Source organism: Nerophis lumbriciformis, linkage group LG02 (assembly GCF_033978685.3).
Source record: "Nerophis lumbriciformis linkage group LG02, RoL_Nlum_v2.1, whole genome shotgun sequence".
Classification (NCBI taxonomy): Eukaryota; Metazoa; Chordata; class Actinopteri; order Syngnathiformes; family Syngnathidae; genus Nerophis; species Nerophis lumbriciformis.
The window spans coordinates 19,414,086-19,430,928 of NC_084549.2; the positions used below are offsets into that span (position 1 = coordinate 19,414,086).

The 16,843-nt window shown below is 38.0% G+C and overlaps 1 pseudogene; it reads right to left on the minus strand.

Annotated features, from left to right (window-relative positions):
- Positions 1 to 2,218: 2,218 nt before the first annotated feature.
- Positions 2,219 to 9,005, minus strand: LOC133616995 (dual specificity protein phosphatase 13B-like; annotated as a pseudogene).
- Positions 9,006 to 16,843: the final 7,838 nt, after the last annotated feature.

A 16,843-nucleotide genomic window follows, 5' to 3' on the forward strand; every position in this document is an offset into this window, starting at 1 on the left:
CCTCGCTGTCTATAAATATCTTTGTCATCAGACAGGTCATTGGTAATAATATGTCCCGGATATTTCATATCACTGCACATACTAAGTGCAGAACCAGATAGAGAGAAGTCAGGAAAGGCTGGCTGTCTGTCTTCTCTACTTCTAACTATCATGATCTTGCTCTTCTTAGCATTGTATATGATGTTAAAATCACTACCATTCTGCGTGCATATTTTCAGAAGCTGTTGTAGACCAGCACTATACGGGCTAAAAATGACCAAATCCTCTACATACATAAGGTGACTGATGACTAAGTCACCAATCCTACAGCCAGTACCAGATGCATTTAACATCACAGACAAATATTTCTTGTACACATTAAAAAGAAACGGTGACAAAAGACGTGGGCGGCGTGGTTTAAATGTAACTTAGATAATGGGTTTTACTTTGTAAATGGCTTGGAGTTCCTTGAGAAAAAGGCTATATAAATGTAATTCACTCCATACACGCTCCCTGGAACACCACTTCGAGCCTTGCACATTTAATGAGCCCGACGTGACGTCAGGTGAATACAACTAGAGATGTCCGATAATGGCTTTTTTGTCGATTTCCGATATTGTCCAACTCTTAATTACCGATTCCGATATCAACCGATACCGATATATACAGTCGTGGAATTAACATATTATTATGACCTAATTTTGTTGTGATGCCCCGCTGGATGCATTAAACAATGTAACAAGGTTTTCCAAAATAAATCAACTCAAGTTATTGAAAAAAATGCCAACATGTCACTGCCATATTTATTATTGAAGTCACAAAGTGCATTTTTTTTTTTAACATGCCTCAAAACAGCAGCTTGGAATTTGGGACATGCTCTCTGAGAGAGGTTGAGGTGGACGGGGTTGAGGTGGGGGTAGGGGTAGGGGGTTGCGGGGGGTGTATATTGTAGCGTCCCGGTTAGTGCTGCAAGGGGTTCTGGGTATTTGTTCTGTTGTGTTTATGTTGTGTTACGGTGCGGATGTTCTCCCGAAATGTGTTTGTCATTCTTGTTTGGTGTGGGTTCACAGTGTGGCGCATATTTGTAACAGTGTTAAAGTTGTTTATACAGCCACCCTCAGTGTGACCTGTATGGCTGTTGACTAAGTATGCCTTCCATTCACTTGTGTGTGTGAAAAGTAGTGATGGGATCGGCAGTTCTTTTGACTGTACTGAATCAATAGAATCAGTTCCTTTAATTGATTCGTTCAAAAAATTTGTTCACCGAATCACCGAATCACTTCTGCCGCAGCAGTTCTGTGGGCAGGTCGGCGAATCATGAGTCAGTCAGTAACAGCTTCCCCAGCGGCAGATCTCGGTGTGTGTCAGTTCGCGAATGACACAAGCCCTCAGCACCCAATGAACGACACGCACAGTGACTGAACGAGAGCCTCAATGTGACGTCCTCCTCCGCGACACAGTCAGTTCTCTGTGTCAGTAGGTTCGCGAGTCCTGTTGTTAAATATGTTTATTGCACTGAAATGAAAATAAGAAATAAATAAAAGTGGGAAATAAAAAAAATAGTTATAGCCTACTAAATGATGATGAATAGCTGGCTGCGTCATTCGCCGACGTCACAGAATGCGCCAGTTCCACTCATACCGCCATGGTCGTGGCGGAGCTCAACTGAACTGAGAAAGGAACGAATCAGTTCATGAAGTGATTCGGTTCAGTACGTTCACTCAAAAGATTCGTTCGTTCGAACGAATCGTTCGCGAACGACACAACATTAGTGAAAAGCCGTAGATATTATGTGATTGGGCTGGTACGCAAATGCAGTACCTTTAAAGCATGCCCCCAATATTGTTGTCTGGGTGGAAATCGGGAGACATCCGGGAGAATGGTTGCCCCGGGAGATTTTCGGGACGGGCACTGAAAATCGTGAGTCTCCCGGTAAAATTGGGAGGGTTGACAAGTATGACTGGGAGACGCAACTGCTCTGTACTTCTCCCTACGTCCGTGTACCATTCCGTACAAAAAAGTCATAAATTTTACTTTTTGAAATCGATACCGATCATTTCCGATATTACATTTTAAAGCATTTATCGGCCGAAATTATCGGACATCTCTAAATACAACCTAAAGGTTTGCACCATTTTTTGTATTCTTACTGTTTCTGCCGAGAAATGTCTTTGTCGCATGGGAAGCAGGGCTGAAGAAAGGACAAAAAGTGTAGTACGCTGCAGTATTCCATTGCAGGTCAATCACAGAGCTGCTGACCCCTCTTGATCCCCTTGATGAAGACACTCGCGGGAATCCACTTGATGGCAATGATCGTGTTTCAAGAATGGAGTTCCTGTACCTTCATTATATGAGCCTTCAGTCTCCTCTCCCTCTCCAGGCTTACGTCTAGGTGGCATCTGCGGAAGGCCTGAGTCAGGACAAATGTCTAGAGTCCTGACAGCCGCCATGGCCTCCCTGAGGCTGAGGTCTTCACAGATCAATGTGGCAGAGCGAGTAACACACATCAGGCAGTGGACTAACACTCGCCCTGGGACTGACAAACTCACTGTCGAGTTAACCAAGACCAAATCAGCCTCTATTAGCCTGCAGGTCCCTGCTAATGTATTGAGCAGTTGGGCAGAAGAAGGGATTCAGCATGAAGTCCGCTGCATCAACAGCCTCAGCTCCAAAATAATCCACCGAAAGGATTATATATTCAAAGCGGGGACCAGGGCGGACAATTAAACGGGGCCACTGGCTATGATGTGGGGCTCTGTCAGCTGCGTTTACAATATGAGTGATTCCCAGATGGTGGAGTGTCGCCTTGTCAGAAGCTGTAACTCTGAAACTTAATCACCCACTCACCATCATAACATCTGTCTTTTACACAGAATACCTGCAAAATTGCTGCATCAGAGCCAAAAGATCAAGCATATGAAGCATAGGGAACGGCGACAAGCATTGTTCTCGTCAGTTCCAGATCCTAAATGGCTGTCAAAGTGTCCCAACATGTTGGACTATATTCTCAGTCATCTACTTTCCAGGTAAGAGGCATGATTTCTGATCTAGAACACGGATCGGCAACCCAAAATGTTGAAAGAGCCATATTGGACCAAAAATACAAAAAACAAATCTGTCTGGAGCCCCAAAATATTAAAAGGCAATACATGACATAAGTGTCTATATTAGCTATAATAGCCTACTATCAAAATGACTAAGTGTCGCAGGCTGAAGCAAATCTTCGTTGACGGAAATGTTGAAATGTAATACTGTATTTATTCTACACATTTTTACAACATTAGAAACCATTAGTAAATCAGAGGCTACTCAGAAGGTGAGGTGACTCCTGGAAATTACTGGCTTTTAATGGCCAAAGGTATAGATGTGTGTGTCCAAGTTAAAGGGAACGGCAGGCTGTGTTCTTTTAATAGATTTATTACAATCTTTGGTAAAATAGGTAATGTTTGCTGTGGTCTGGAACAACATGGCACACAAACAACTATCTGAAATGCAGCCAATATTACATACAGAGAATGTGTCATGAGACATGCAAAACTAAATGATATACAAAGAGGATAAAAGTAAAGGATATTAAATGAGCTCAAATATACCTACAAATGAGGCATAATGATGCAATATGTACATACAGCTAGCCTAAATAGCATGTTAGCATTGATTAGCTTGCAGTCATGCACTGACCAAATACGCCTGATCAGCACTCCAACAAGTCAATAACATCAACAAAACGCACCATTGTGCATTCAAGCACAGTATAAAACTTTTGGTGGACAAAATGAGACAAAGAAGGAGTGGAAGATTTTACATGCGTCACAGTCCACACTATAGTGAGTTCAAGAACCACTGAAATTAGTAGGACAAAACGATGTTCACCAAATACTCTCATCAGTGAAGCATACACACAAACATATTAAACAGTGGACTTTCTAACAATTGGGAAGGTTTGTGTCATGTTTGTCCTCAAACAAAAAACACACTAAAACAAACAAACAAAATGTTCCCCCATCTTTTTCCATTTTCAATCCTTTTGTAAAAATGCTCCAGGAAGCCACTAGGGCGGCACTGCGGCTTGAGAGCCGCATGTTGCTGACCACCGATCTAGAATAAACTTACAGGGAGCAAGGAAGCAAGGAAGCAGCAGACCACTCTAAACATAGGGACACACATCGCCGCTATAAATAGTTTGTCTGCGTTAGCACTTATAATAACAACATCACCAATAATAGTATGTAAATGGAGTCTTGTTGGCGCTTTTTGAATGGTTATTTATCGGATTGTATGAGCTGAATCGTGGAGGTTCCCATTGGCTCTGCTGTAAGCGGACTTTTATTCACGTTTATTTAATATGTAGAATGCACTGAAAAAAATACATCTGTTGTCATATCTTTCATAATGATTGTGAATGATAGGCAAAAAATACCCCAAAAAGTGGTATTTGTAGATTTGACTTAGTTTTTTGTTGTTTTTTTCTATTTGGGGAGGGGGGGCGTGGGTGGTATGGATGGGGTATAAACAAAAATATTTTGACATTTAGGACAGACAATAGATATATGATTTATGTGAATATGATATAATGGATTGGAAGGTCTGATGCTGGATGTCAATAAAAATAAAATGAAAAAACAAAACAAAAAGTGCAGTTCCCCTTTAAGGTTTTTAAGTACAGACAAGTCGCCACTAGGGATGTCCCGATCCAGGTTTTTGCATTTCCGATCCGATACCGATATTGTTTTTGCACTTCCGATCCGATACCGACCGATACCGATACTGACCGATACTGGCCTATCCGAGCATGTATTAAAGTTTAAAGTTATTTAGCCTACTTAGTTGTCAGAATCGTGTTGAAAAGGGTTTTAGTACTCTTGATAACAACTAGCCAGCTGAATTAGGGGAGTTTGAATAATACACAATGGTTGGTAACAAGAAACTGACCTGTTTATTCAAGGATAAACACAAAATAGACAAAATTATACATGACAAACAGAAATGGCATCATTGAAACTAGGGCTGGGCGATATGGCCTTTTTTTAATATTGCGATATTTTAAGGCCATATTGCGATACACGATATATATCTCGATATTTTGCCTTAGCCTTGAATGAACACTTGATGTATATAATCACAGCAGTATGATGATTCTATGTGTTTTGATTGATTGATTGAGACTTTTATTAGTAGGTTGCACAGTGAAGTACATATTCCGTACAATTGACCACTAAATGGTAACACCCGAATAAGTTTTTCAACTTGTTTAAGTCGGGGTCCACCGGGGTTGATTCATGATACAGATATATACTATCATCATAATACAGTCATCACACAAGATAATCACATTGAATTATTTACATTATTTATAATCCGGGGTGTGGAGGGGGGCGCCGGATGTAAGTGTCAAAAAGACAGCCAAAAGAGTTTGATATGAGAATAAATCTAAAGTTAAAATATAGGGTAGAAATGCACCCATTTGCAGGAAATGTCGTCTTGATTTTCAAAATTTTCTTTCAAGGCTTGCATGTCTACATTAAAACATTCTTCTTTATACTGCATTAATGTATGCTACTTTTAAACTTTCATGCAGAGAAGGAAATCACAACTAAATAGATCACTAATTTTTTCAGACGGTGTTGATCTGGAAATTTTTGCCTCTGCATTTTGATGGTGTGGACGTGTGGCACCGAATGGAGATAAACGCCTCGACAGACGTTACAATATTTGAACAATGATGACGAAAACTGTTTTCTCTGTCGTGTCCGTGTGTCGAAAATTGTTATGCGCTTATCTTTTTATTTGATTTTGTGCGTGGCATATAATTGCTATGCGCACAGGCGCGCACCTTAGAGAGAACGTTGGTCACACGGCTGCGCTAGCATCACAGCTAACGTGAGGAGGACGTACACGTATGTGACGTATGACGTGACAGCATGTGACGTGTGTCATGACAGTATGTGACGTGTGTCGTGACAGTATGTGAGAGGGAGACACAGAAAAGAGTGAGAAGAGCCTGTCGTGTAACGCCAGCAGCTAAAAGCAACTGCGTGAGAATCCACAGACCTGTGGATGTGTTGAAGGTGTGCTGGAAAATGCGGAACGGAAATTAGGGAGCAGCAGAAAAGTGGAATGTATTATTTAAATCGGTGCGTTGGAAAACACGGACCGGAGTTTTTTTTTAAAACTGGATCTAGATCGGCATTTTCCCATGCCTTGCCGATATGCATTTTTTGGCAAATATCGGTGGCCGATCCGATCCAAATATCGGATCGGGACATCCCTAGTCGCCACATCGCGCTTCAAATATTGAGGCTAAACCACATTGAAGATTTTTACAAAATGTTTTTATTTAAAGCATATTCTATAGATGTTTTGGCCCAAATTAAGCATTGCCGAGCACAGAAAATGGCCAAATGAACTAGAAATATCAATACTAGTTTTGGCCAACGCAACTGATTGGCTCAGCCCCAGGCAGCATTACTATTTTGGTTTCAGAGAGTGTACAGGTGACTAAGGGGTGTTATTTCATGTCTAGAGGGTTTTTATAATGTTGAAAACCCTAGTAAGAAGGTAATACACAGGGTTGTATGCTCTAGCTATGAAAATATTTAATGTATAATTACAGTGATGATTCCTACTTTGCAAAAATTCGCTTACATAGCATTAAGGTCCGGATGATGTCACCCAACCCTGCCCAAAACTCACAAAAATTGTCCCAAACATTTGTGCTATTATGGTTTCAATGTTATCATTGTTTTATTTTTCACACACAGCCGCCCCTTACCTACTCCCAAACCCCCCATCCAAATCCCCCCCAAACTTGTCCAAGACATTTGTGCTATGTGTGTGTTGTCAAAAAAACATTTCCTACGGGTGTGAATAATGATAAAACGTTAATTTCATTAAAACCATGTTTTTTGACAGCAAAAATCAGTACAAACATTCAGAACATGTTTGGTGAGATTTGAACACAGTGAGAGGCCAGGTGTTGGGTGACATCATAAACTCAGAATTTTTTATTTAAGAAACATTTTTTTTAATAACAGTACTTAAACACCCTAACAGCACAAATGAAAATGTTTTCATTACCAAATTTGGAGGTGAGAAATGGCCATGTAAATTTGATAATGTTAATCAGTAGCATGTACTGTTTATGGCGGAGCCAATGTAAATTGGCAGAGAGCTTGCGCATTTTGTAATAGTGGCGTTTGAGTGTATGGTCGAGTGTTTTCTATCAGGTATACTTGCTTTGATGTGTAAGGAAGGGATAGTAGTTATTTTAGAGTTGGGACACGATGGACAGATTCCGGCCAGAGAATCCTTTAATCATCTTTATTGCTGAAAGGTAGATGTGAATGTGTGTTGAAATTGCAACATTACAAAGGTATGGAAATGTGGTACAATTAGATTTGTTTTGGGTAATTTGCAACTGGCAATGTTGTTGTTGGATTGTGTGTAAAAGGTGCTTTTATTTTGTTTGATGGTTTGATTACAATTTTGGAGGATCGCTGTGTGAAAGACGCTTTTGATATAACATGGAAAAGAGCATTTTTTGCAAAGGATACTCATATGCTAAAAACGTGTGTGTGTGTGTGTGTGTGTGTGTGTGTGTGTGTGTGTGTGTGTGTGTGTGTGTGTGTGTGTGTGTGTGTGTGTGTGTGTGTGTGTGTGTCTTCTTGTATTTCTACCCTTCTTGAGACGTCAACAAGGAAAAGTACCATCCATATGAGAACCGGTGAACAAGTTAGGACCGAAATCACGGTCCCAATACGGAAAACCATTGCATCTAATAGAGAATGTCTCATTTGCACCCCTGGTGGTGAAATCTATCAAAATTAGGGTGGTCCCAAAAAGGAGGGATTTTTCAAATTGACTGTGTGTCGGTTTCAAAAGTGCTCCCCCTCTGGTCAACATAAGAAATAACAAGTGTGTGTAAAAATGTGAAGTGCTCCCCCTCTGGCCAACAAAGGAAAAAACCATGTGTCTTAGAAATTGAAAAGTGCCCCCTTGGGCCAAAATTAATAAAACAAATAATATATATATATATATATATATATATACATATATATATATATATATATATATATATATATATATATATATATATATATATATATATATATATATATATATATATATAATAATGTAATAACTTTAAGTAAATAATGAAGATTAAATACCAATTACAACAACAACAAAAAATTAACTAAAAGCAGTCTTTTTCATCCAATGTGTCGACTTTTTTCTTATAAAAATGGGAACAATTTCTCATATTCTTTCTGCTTCTGTAATCCATCCATCCATTTTCTACCGCTTGTCCCTTCTGTAATATTGCTAAATTTTCACGTTAAATTATTATTTTTTAATGTAAAATTATTACTTTTTAATGAAAAATTATGAAATTTTTCATATAAAATTCTGACTTTTATCACAATATTGCCAATTGTTTTGTTGTTCTCGTAAAACAGTGACATTTTTTTTGAGTAAAATTATGACTTGTCATAATTTTGCCAAGTGAAATTCCGATTATTAGTATATAACAGTGTCAACATTTGAAAGTTTTCTCATAAAATTGTGACTTTTGTCGAGTAAAATTGAAGCTTTTCTTGTAAACTTGCGACTGGTATTGAGTAAAATTCCAACTTTTATCATAATATTGCACAAATGTTCAGTTTTTCTTGTAAATTTTTTACTTACGTTAAGTAAAATTACGACTTTTATGTATTATAATACTGCCAAAATTCTAAGGTTTTTTTTGCGAAAGTCCAACTAATTTTTCACAACAAGCTTTTTTATATTGGCATACTATGTATATATTATTAATGTTGTAAATACAAATCTTTATAAGAAGGTAACAAATACAAGAATGTGTGTGTGTGTGTGTGTGTGTGTGTGTGTGTGTGTCACACTTACTCGTTGCTGATGTAAAGGTTGGGCCAGACTTGATTGACATGCCCAGTGGGTGGCCTGTCTTTTAGCTGGAGCTCCTGCAACACTGACACAGAGGGAGGCTGGTATGGTGGATCCCTATGAGACATTCTGATACACACACACACACGCTACTCAAAGTTCAATGTATTTCTGTTATCAAATTAGCATGTACAGACAGAGGTTTGACTAATTGACTAATGAACTGCAAACATAACACGTTACTTCACTTTCAGGCCGTGAAAATAAACGTTCACTGGGGGAGCTTTTCGCTCTTCACCGTGCTCCCTCTTGAAATGCTCTCTGCTTTAAACGTGGTTCCTTTAATAACTCTGCAATCATACATAACTCATTGCAAACAACATGCTGCTACAGTTTAAATCCAACCTGTTTAATCCGTTGTGACAATACGCCGCAGGTGGTGACTGATTAAAAAACAATGCGGCATTATCCAATCAACTCTAGCATTTGAGTGCAGACATTGGTTATGTAACATGTGTCATGTGGATTCCACTCCTGGTCTCCATGGAGAAATATCACTGAGGTTGCAGCAGGCGCATGGCCTGCTGGCCATGTTGGATTTATTTATTTATTTTTACATATTTGACCTGTTTGTGTTCAATAATGCTACCAACTAAAAACATTATTGGATTGTAATATTTTATTTGTTTTCATTATAAATTTTTAGATATATGATATGAATCATATATATACTGATATATATGCAGTATATACAAACCCCAAAACCAGTGAAGTTGGCACGTTGTGTAAATGGTAAATAAAAACAGAATACAATGATTTGCAAATCCCTTTCAACTTATATTCAATTGAAAAGACTTCAAAGACAAGATATTTAACGTTCAAACTGGGAAACGTTGTTATTTTTTGCAAATATTAGCTCATTTGGAATTTGATGCTTACAACATGTTTAAAAAAAGCTGGCACAAGTGGCAAAAAAGACTGGGAAAGTTGAGGAATGCTCATCAAACACTTATTTGGAACATCCCACAGGTGAACAGGCTAATTGGGAACAGGTGGGTGCCATGATTGGGTATAAAAGCAGCTTCCATGAAATGCTCAGTCAGTCACAAACAAGGATGGGGCGAGGGTCACCAATTTGTGAACGAATGTGTGAGCAAATTGTCGAACAGTTTAGGAACAACATTTCTCAACGAGCTATTGCAAGAAATTTAGGGATTTTACCATCTACGGTCCGTAATATCATCAAAAGGTTCAGAGAATCTGAAAAAAATTACTGCACGTAAGCGATGATATTACGGACTTTCGATCCCTCAGGCAGTACTGCATCAAAAAGAAACATCCGTGTGTAAAGGATATCATCACATGGGCTCAGGAACACTTCAGAAAACCGCTGTCAGTAACTATAGTTTGTCGCTACATCTGTAAGTGCAATTTAAAACTCTACTATGCAAAGCGAAAGCTATTTATCAACAACACCCAGAAACGCCGCCAGCTTCGCTGGGCACGAGCTCATCTAAGATGGATTGATGCAAATTGGAAAAGTGTTCTGTGGTCTGACGAGTCCACATTTAAAATTGTCTTTGGAAACTGTGAACGTCGTGTCCTCCGGACCAAAGAGGAAAAGAACCATCCGGATTGTTATAGGCACAAAGTTGAAAAGCCAGCATCTGTGATGGTATGAGGGTGTATTAGTGCCCAAGGCATGGGTAACTTACACATCTGTGAATGCACCATTCATGCTGAAAGGTACATACAGGTTTTGGAGGAACATATGTTACCATCCAAGCAACGTTATCATGGACGCCCCTTCTTATTTCAGCAAGACATTGCCAAGCCACGTGTTACAACAGCGTGGCTTCATAGTAAAAGAGTGCGGGTACTAGACTGGCCTACCTGTAGTCCAGACCTGTCTCCCATTGAAAATGTGTGGTGCATAATGAAGTGTGAAATACGACAACGGAGACCCCGGACTGTTGAACAACTTAAACTGTACATCAAGCAAGAATGGGAAAGAATTCCACCTGAAAAGCTTCAAAAATTGATCTCCTCAGTTCCCAAACGTTTACTGAGTGTTGTTAAAAGGAAAGGCCATGTAACACAGTGGTAAAAATGCCCCTGTGCCAACTTTTTTTGCAATGTGTTGCTGCCATTAAATTCTACAAAGTTGTAAGTTAATGATTATTTGTAAATTAAGTTTCTCATCTTGAACATTAAATATATTGTCTTTGCAGTCTATTCAATTGAATATAAGTTGAAAAGGATTTTACAAATCATTGTATTCTGTTTTTATTTACAAATTACGCAACGTGCCAACTATACATAGATACATACATACATATATATATATATATATATATATATATATATATATATATATATATATATATATATATATATATATATATACATATATATGTATATTCATACATGTGTGTGTATATAAATATAAATATATATATATATATATATATATATATATATATATATATATATATATATATTAAATGCATATTAACCCTTTGGGATCCCCCAAATGTGGTGAATCTTATAGGTCCTGTGGACCCAAAAGAGTTTCAGCAATCAAAGGCTTACAAGTAAGTCATATATGTTAATATATTTTTGTACTTTAAATGCATACATCTCTAGATCAACTTCAGATCTATTCTTCAATATAATGTTTTTAGATTTAAAAATATATATATATATTTTATGCACTTTTTGTCAAAGAAAACCCTGTTTTCTCTTCTGGCAAAAACACCAACTATGCAATAGGGGTCAAATTACACCTCTAATAGGATTTGCATGTATTTCAAAGGGAAATGCTTGGATCCATTTGGTTTTCATGGAAAAAGCATTATAAAATAACAGGTTTACAGTATATCAATTATGGCCATTATAAAAGGGAGTCAATAGGGGACAAAGGGATCCTGGGAACTCCAATGTACACTCACTCAATAGTTTGTGCTAAAAATACATTAGCAAATAACAGACAATGCAAATTTTGAGATTGATTCTGATACAACTCCTGTGGCCGTATTTCATCCCGCTTAAAAATGAACATTCTATTGAATAATGTCATCTTCAAAGGCAAAAAAAAAGCAATTTTGCTAATAATAGCGTTAGAGTACATGTTATTTTTTTCAGTACCGAGTAATCTAATTATTTACTGTTCCCATTGTCGCAACGCTGTTGCCGTTATTGAGAATGTGTTTCGGCCACACATGAGTTGCTTGGAAAGAGCAAAGGTGGGGATGAGGACACCATTGTAAATGCGCTGATGATGATTGGCTGTGTGGGCGGATCATGCCCTGCTCATGCTGTCTCATTGGCAAGAATGTTTATGTAACATGGACGCCAAGTCCAGGAAAAAAAGTGTTTATCCACGCCTGCCGCAAGCAAATTGGAACGCACCTCACATCAACACATGCCAACATGACACCTGTTGCTGCTGCTGCTGCTAACCCGACCCCAGGCCCAAATGCAGCCAATTTTTAGAATCAGATTCATCACATTTTGGAATTTGGTTTAATCATGATTAATCACAAGTAATTACTCACTTGCATAATTAAAATAAGCTTAAGAAAAGACCCCAATATTTGTACACAAGTGCAATTTTATTGACAGAATGTCATCGTGCAACGTTTTTAAACGTTTTGCATGTCATTTATTTGCCCAAAACTAGGTAATGTCAGGTTCAAACACTGATGACATCTATTAAACAGGACAAGAAGCAAAGAATCAAACAGAGACATAATTCAATTTGGCTCAGTGAGGAGAAACGTGTACATCTGTACCCTTGTACAGTGTCATTACGCTCTGCCAAAAGATTGCACACCACCTCCTTTTATCTGGACCTTCCCATACCACATGGCAACAGCTGTTTCCAAAGGGACGGGGTCGCAAACAGCCATCGCCTTTGATTACAAAACAGTTCAAAAGAAAAGGTCGGTTCAAAAAAGAGGTTCGTAAAAGAGCTCAAAAAAGAGGTTCGTGAAAGAGTTAAAAAAAAACGGTGCCTGGAGGGGAGTCAGGCCCTGCTTCCTCTCCGCTTTGTAGTTCTTGGGTCACGACAATATCTTTCTGTTGATTACAATACATGAAAGAAACAGAAACCCCTTCATCTTGCTTTCCATCCTACACAGTGGAGTTTTACAAGCCTTCTTCTTGGTAGGTTCAAAGACAGCTTTTGTCTTCTTGCCAGGAACTCATTTCAACACAAAGTATTGTGATTATTTAGATATAATTATTCTAACAGGTAACATATTTTTTTACGTTGTTTTTTTTAGGCTGTATGTGTGTATACAGGTGCAGACGATTGTCCTACTTAATGGCCAAATGTTCCTTTGTGTCTTTTTACCTAAGTGTACATTTTTGGTATCGTATTGGGTTTTGTACTTTCAATATTTAATGTTACTTTACGAAATATTTATTTTGTATGCATTTTTATTTGTATGCATGTCATGTGGCACACTGCAATCTACTATGTTCAGATAAATGCCATATGTTCTAAATTACTGTAGATAGTGGTTTTTCCCCCTTCAATCAGTTAACACAGGGGTCCCCAAACTTTTAGACAATATGATTTGCTTGCATGACTCGGAGACCCAGTAACAGGCGGTAGAAAATGAATTGATGGATGGGCAAAAAAGGACAGATAAAAAATAAAATAAAATAAAAATGTTTTACTTTTTTTTACCTGTAACAAGCAGTAGAAAATGGGTTGATGGATGGGTGAAAAAGGACAGATAAAAATAAAATAAAATAATGTTTGAACCTAGTAACAAGCGGTAGACAATGGATTGATGGATGGGCGAAAAAATGACAGATAAAAACAAAATAAAATAATATTTTAACCTAGTAAAAAGCGGTATAAAATGGATTGATGGATGGGCGAAAAAGGACAGATTAAGAAAAATAATTTAAAAAGAAAGAAAACATTTTTTCTTTTTCTTTTTTACTCGGGCCGGATTTTGGACGCTGGTGGGCCGTATCTGGCCCGCGGGCCGCATTTTGGGGACCCATGGGTTGACAAACATATTGACGTTAAAGGGGCTATCGAATGTAAAATAGTATAAAATAAAGAAATGAAAACCAACGTCACAGTTACTTTGCTGAGTAACTAATTACTCTTACAATGAGGTAACTGAGTTAGTAACTGAACTACTTTTTGGGAGAAGTCATTTATAACTGTAGCTAATCAGTTTTTAAGGGAAGATGACCAACATTGATAAAAAAAGACCCACAAAGGTCCCAGGTTCCCCCAAAGGTTAATCACAAAATGTATTTTGACCGTACATGCTCCTTAGCTGCACTTGTTTTGAAATGTGTCTATTATTCACGATCTCTATGTACGACCCGAACACATATGTTTGCCTTTTTTATGCATTCTAAGTGGTTAAATATGAGGTGGCTAACAATGCAGCTAATGGGAGTATAGTATACTATTCCGCCCATAAAGTCCTCTTATAAAACCATCCAAAAACCGCCAACAATACTCCATTTACATCTCATGACTTGAATATTAACCAAGTATTAGCAATATTTTTTATTATAAACACTCACATAAACTTTTTTTTTAGCGGCTGCTGGTGGTGCATCGCCTATAAATTGAAGAAAGTTCATTTTAGATTATAAATCATGACTCATCTGTAGAGTAGAAGGTTCTTGCCATAAACCGAAAAGTTGGTCAACTTTGACATCCAACACAGACTCGGGGATGGTGAAAATGACACGAAAAGATCCTTGTTTGCACATACCTATTTTTTTAACCCTCCTTGAGGATTGTGAATGTTTCTTCATCCAAACAGGAAGATATAAACATCCCCCCAGTCATCTCAGCGAGCGCAGACATTGTACAGTAAGCGATTGTTTTATTATGTTGTATATCTTTTTCTGTATTTAGCAATACTGTTACATGATGCTTAGTGCTTCACTAAAGCTGGATCTGTTTAGCACACAGCTTCTAAGACTTGTGGCTCATGTTCCTTGTATTTAAGCTAAAATATATATATATATAAAAAAATATACATAGTCGAGGTTACTGTAGTTTATCCATTATACAGTGCTCAATACCGGGGTAGAGTGGAATATACGTTAGGTCAGGAAAAAACACAGAGGCTATTTCATCCCTACAAGCCTGTTTCGCAGGTTTCCCTGCTCTCTTCCCTGAACAGCAGGGAAACCTGCAAAACAGGCTTGTAGGACAAGATATAGCCTCTGTGTTTTTTCCTGACCTAACGTGTATATATATATATATATATATATATATATATATATTCGATGAGATGGCGACTTGTCCAGGGTGTACCCCACCTTCCGCCCGAATGCAGCTGAGATAGGTGACCCCGTAAGGGACAAGCGGTAGAAAACGGATGGACGGATATATATATATATATATATATATATATATATATATATATATATATATATATATATATATATATATATATATGCAGTGTGTTATGTTAATGTTATATGTTAATTATATTCTCATTATTTATCATAATGTACTATCACAGCATTTGATCTTTTATATTTGGTTTTTTTTTTTCACCAATGTCTTTATTTTGAAAACATTGTGTGGAGGGGGGCGTGGCCTGCGGGCCTGCCGCGGAACGGGGTGTGCCAGGACCAGCCTCAAAGACAGCGACAGGTGCCTAGATGGCCCAGGTGGGCCTTGTTATCTAATCACCTGTCGCCTTTATTAGCAGCAGCCGTGATGAGACGAGTTAGTCGGGGTTGAACAGCAAAAGCCTCTGCACCTGTTATGAAAATAAAACAGTGTTATACCCTGAAATTCCTGGCTCTCCTGGCAGTGTGTGGTGGTCCGAAGAACCCACTAGAGGGCAACTTCTACACATTGATATACCAAAAATCACAAATTGTATTATTACAATCATTAGTAGTTTTGGGGATTTTTACATTGTTGTATAATATTGATAATTACTGTATGCAATACAGTAAATTATTATCCATCCATCCATTTTCTACCGCTTGTCACTTTCGGGGTCGCGGAGGGTGCTGGAGCCTATCTCAGCTGCATCTGGGCGGAAGGCGGTGTACACTCTGGACAAGTCGCCACCTCATCACAGGCCCAACACATATTTTCTTTAATTTTTGTAATTTGTAATATAATTCTTAAAAAGAAAAGCATAAATGTAAATATGCTTTGAGGCTACAATGTTGTAGGTCAGGGGTCGGCAACCCAAAATGTTGAAAGAGCCATATTGTACCAAAAATACAAAAACAAATCTGTCTGGAGCCGCAAAAAATTAAAAGCCATATTAAATACAGATAGTGTGTCATGGAATTAAGAAGACTTAAAGGAAACTAAATGACCTCAAATATAGCTACAAATGAGGCATAATGATGCAATATGTACATATAGCTAGCCTAAATAGCCTGTTAGCATCGATTAGCTTGCAGTCATGCAGTGACCAAATATGTCTGATTAGCACTCCACACAAGTCAAATCAACAAAACTCACCTTTCATGCACAACCTTAAAAGTTCGGTGGACAAAATGAGACAGAAAAAGAAGTGGCATAAAACACGTCCTAGAAAGTCGGAGAAAGTTATACATGTAAACAAACTACGGTGAGTTCAAGGACCGCCAAAATTAGTAGGACAAAACGGCGCTCGCCAAATACTCGAATCAGTGAAGCATGTTTAATATAAACATTGTGCTTTGTAACAATTAGGGAGGTTTGTGTCATGTTTGTCCTCCTACAGAAACCATATTAAAACAAAAATAGATTTTTTTCCCCTCATCTTTTTCCATTTTTCATACATTTTTTGAAAAAGCTCCAGAGAGCCACTAGGGCGGCGCTAAAGAGCCGCATGCGGCTCTAGAGCCGCGGGTTGCCGACCCCTGTTGCAGGTGAAGAGACATGAAGGAAAACCATTTTTTAATATTTTGAATATTCAATTCTTTTTTTAAAATATATATATATTACAGTTGCCTTTGA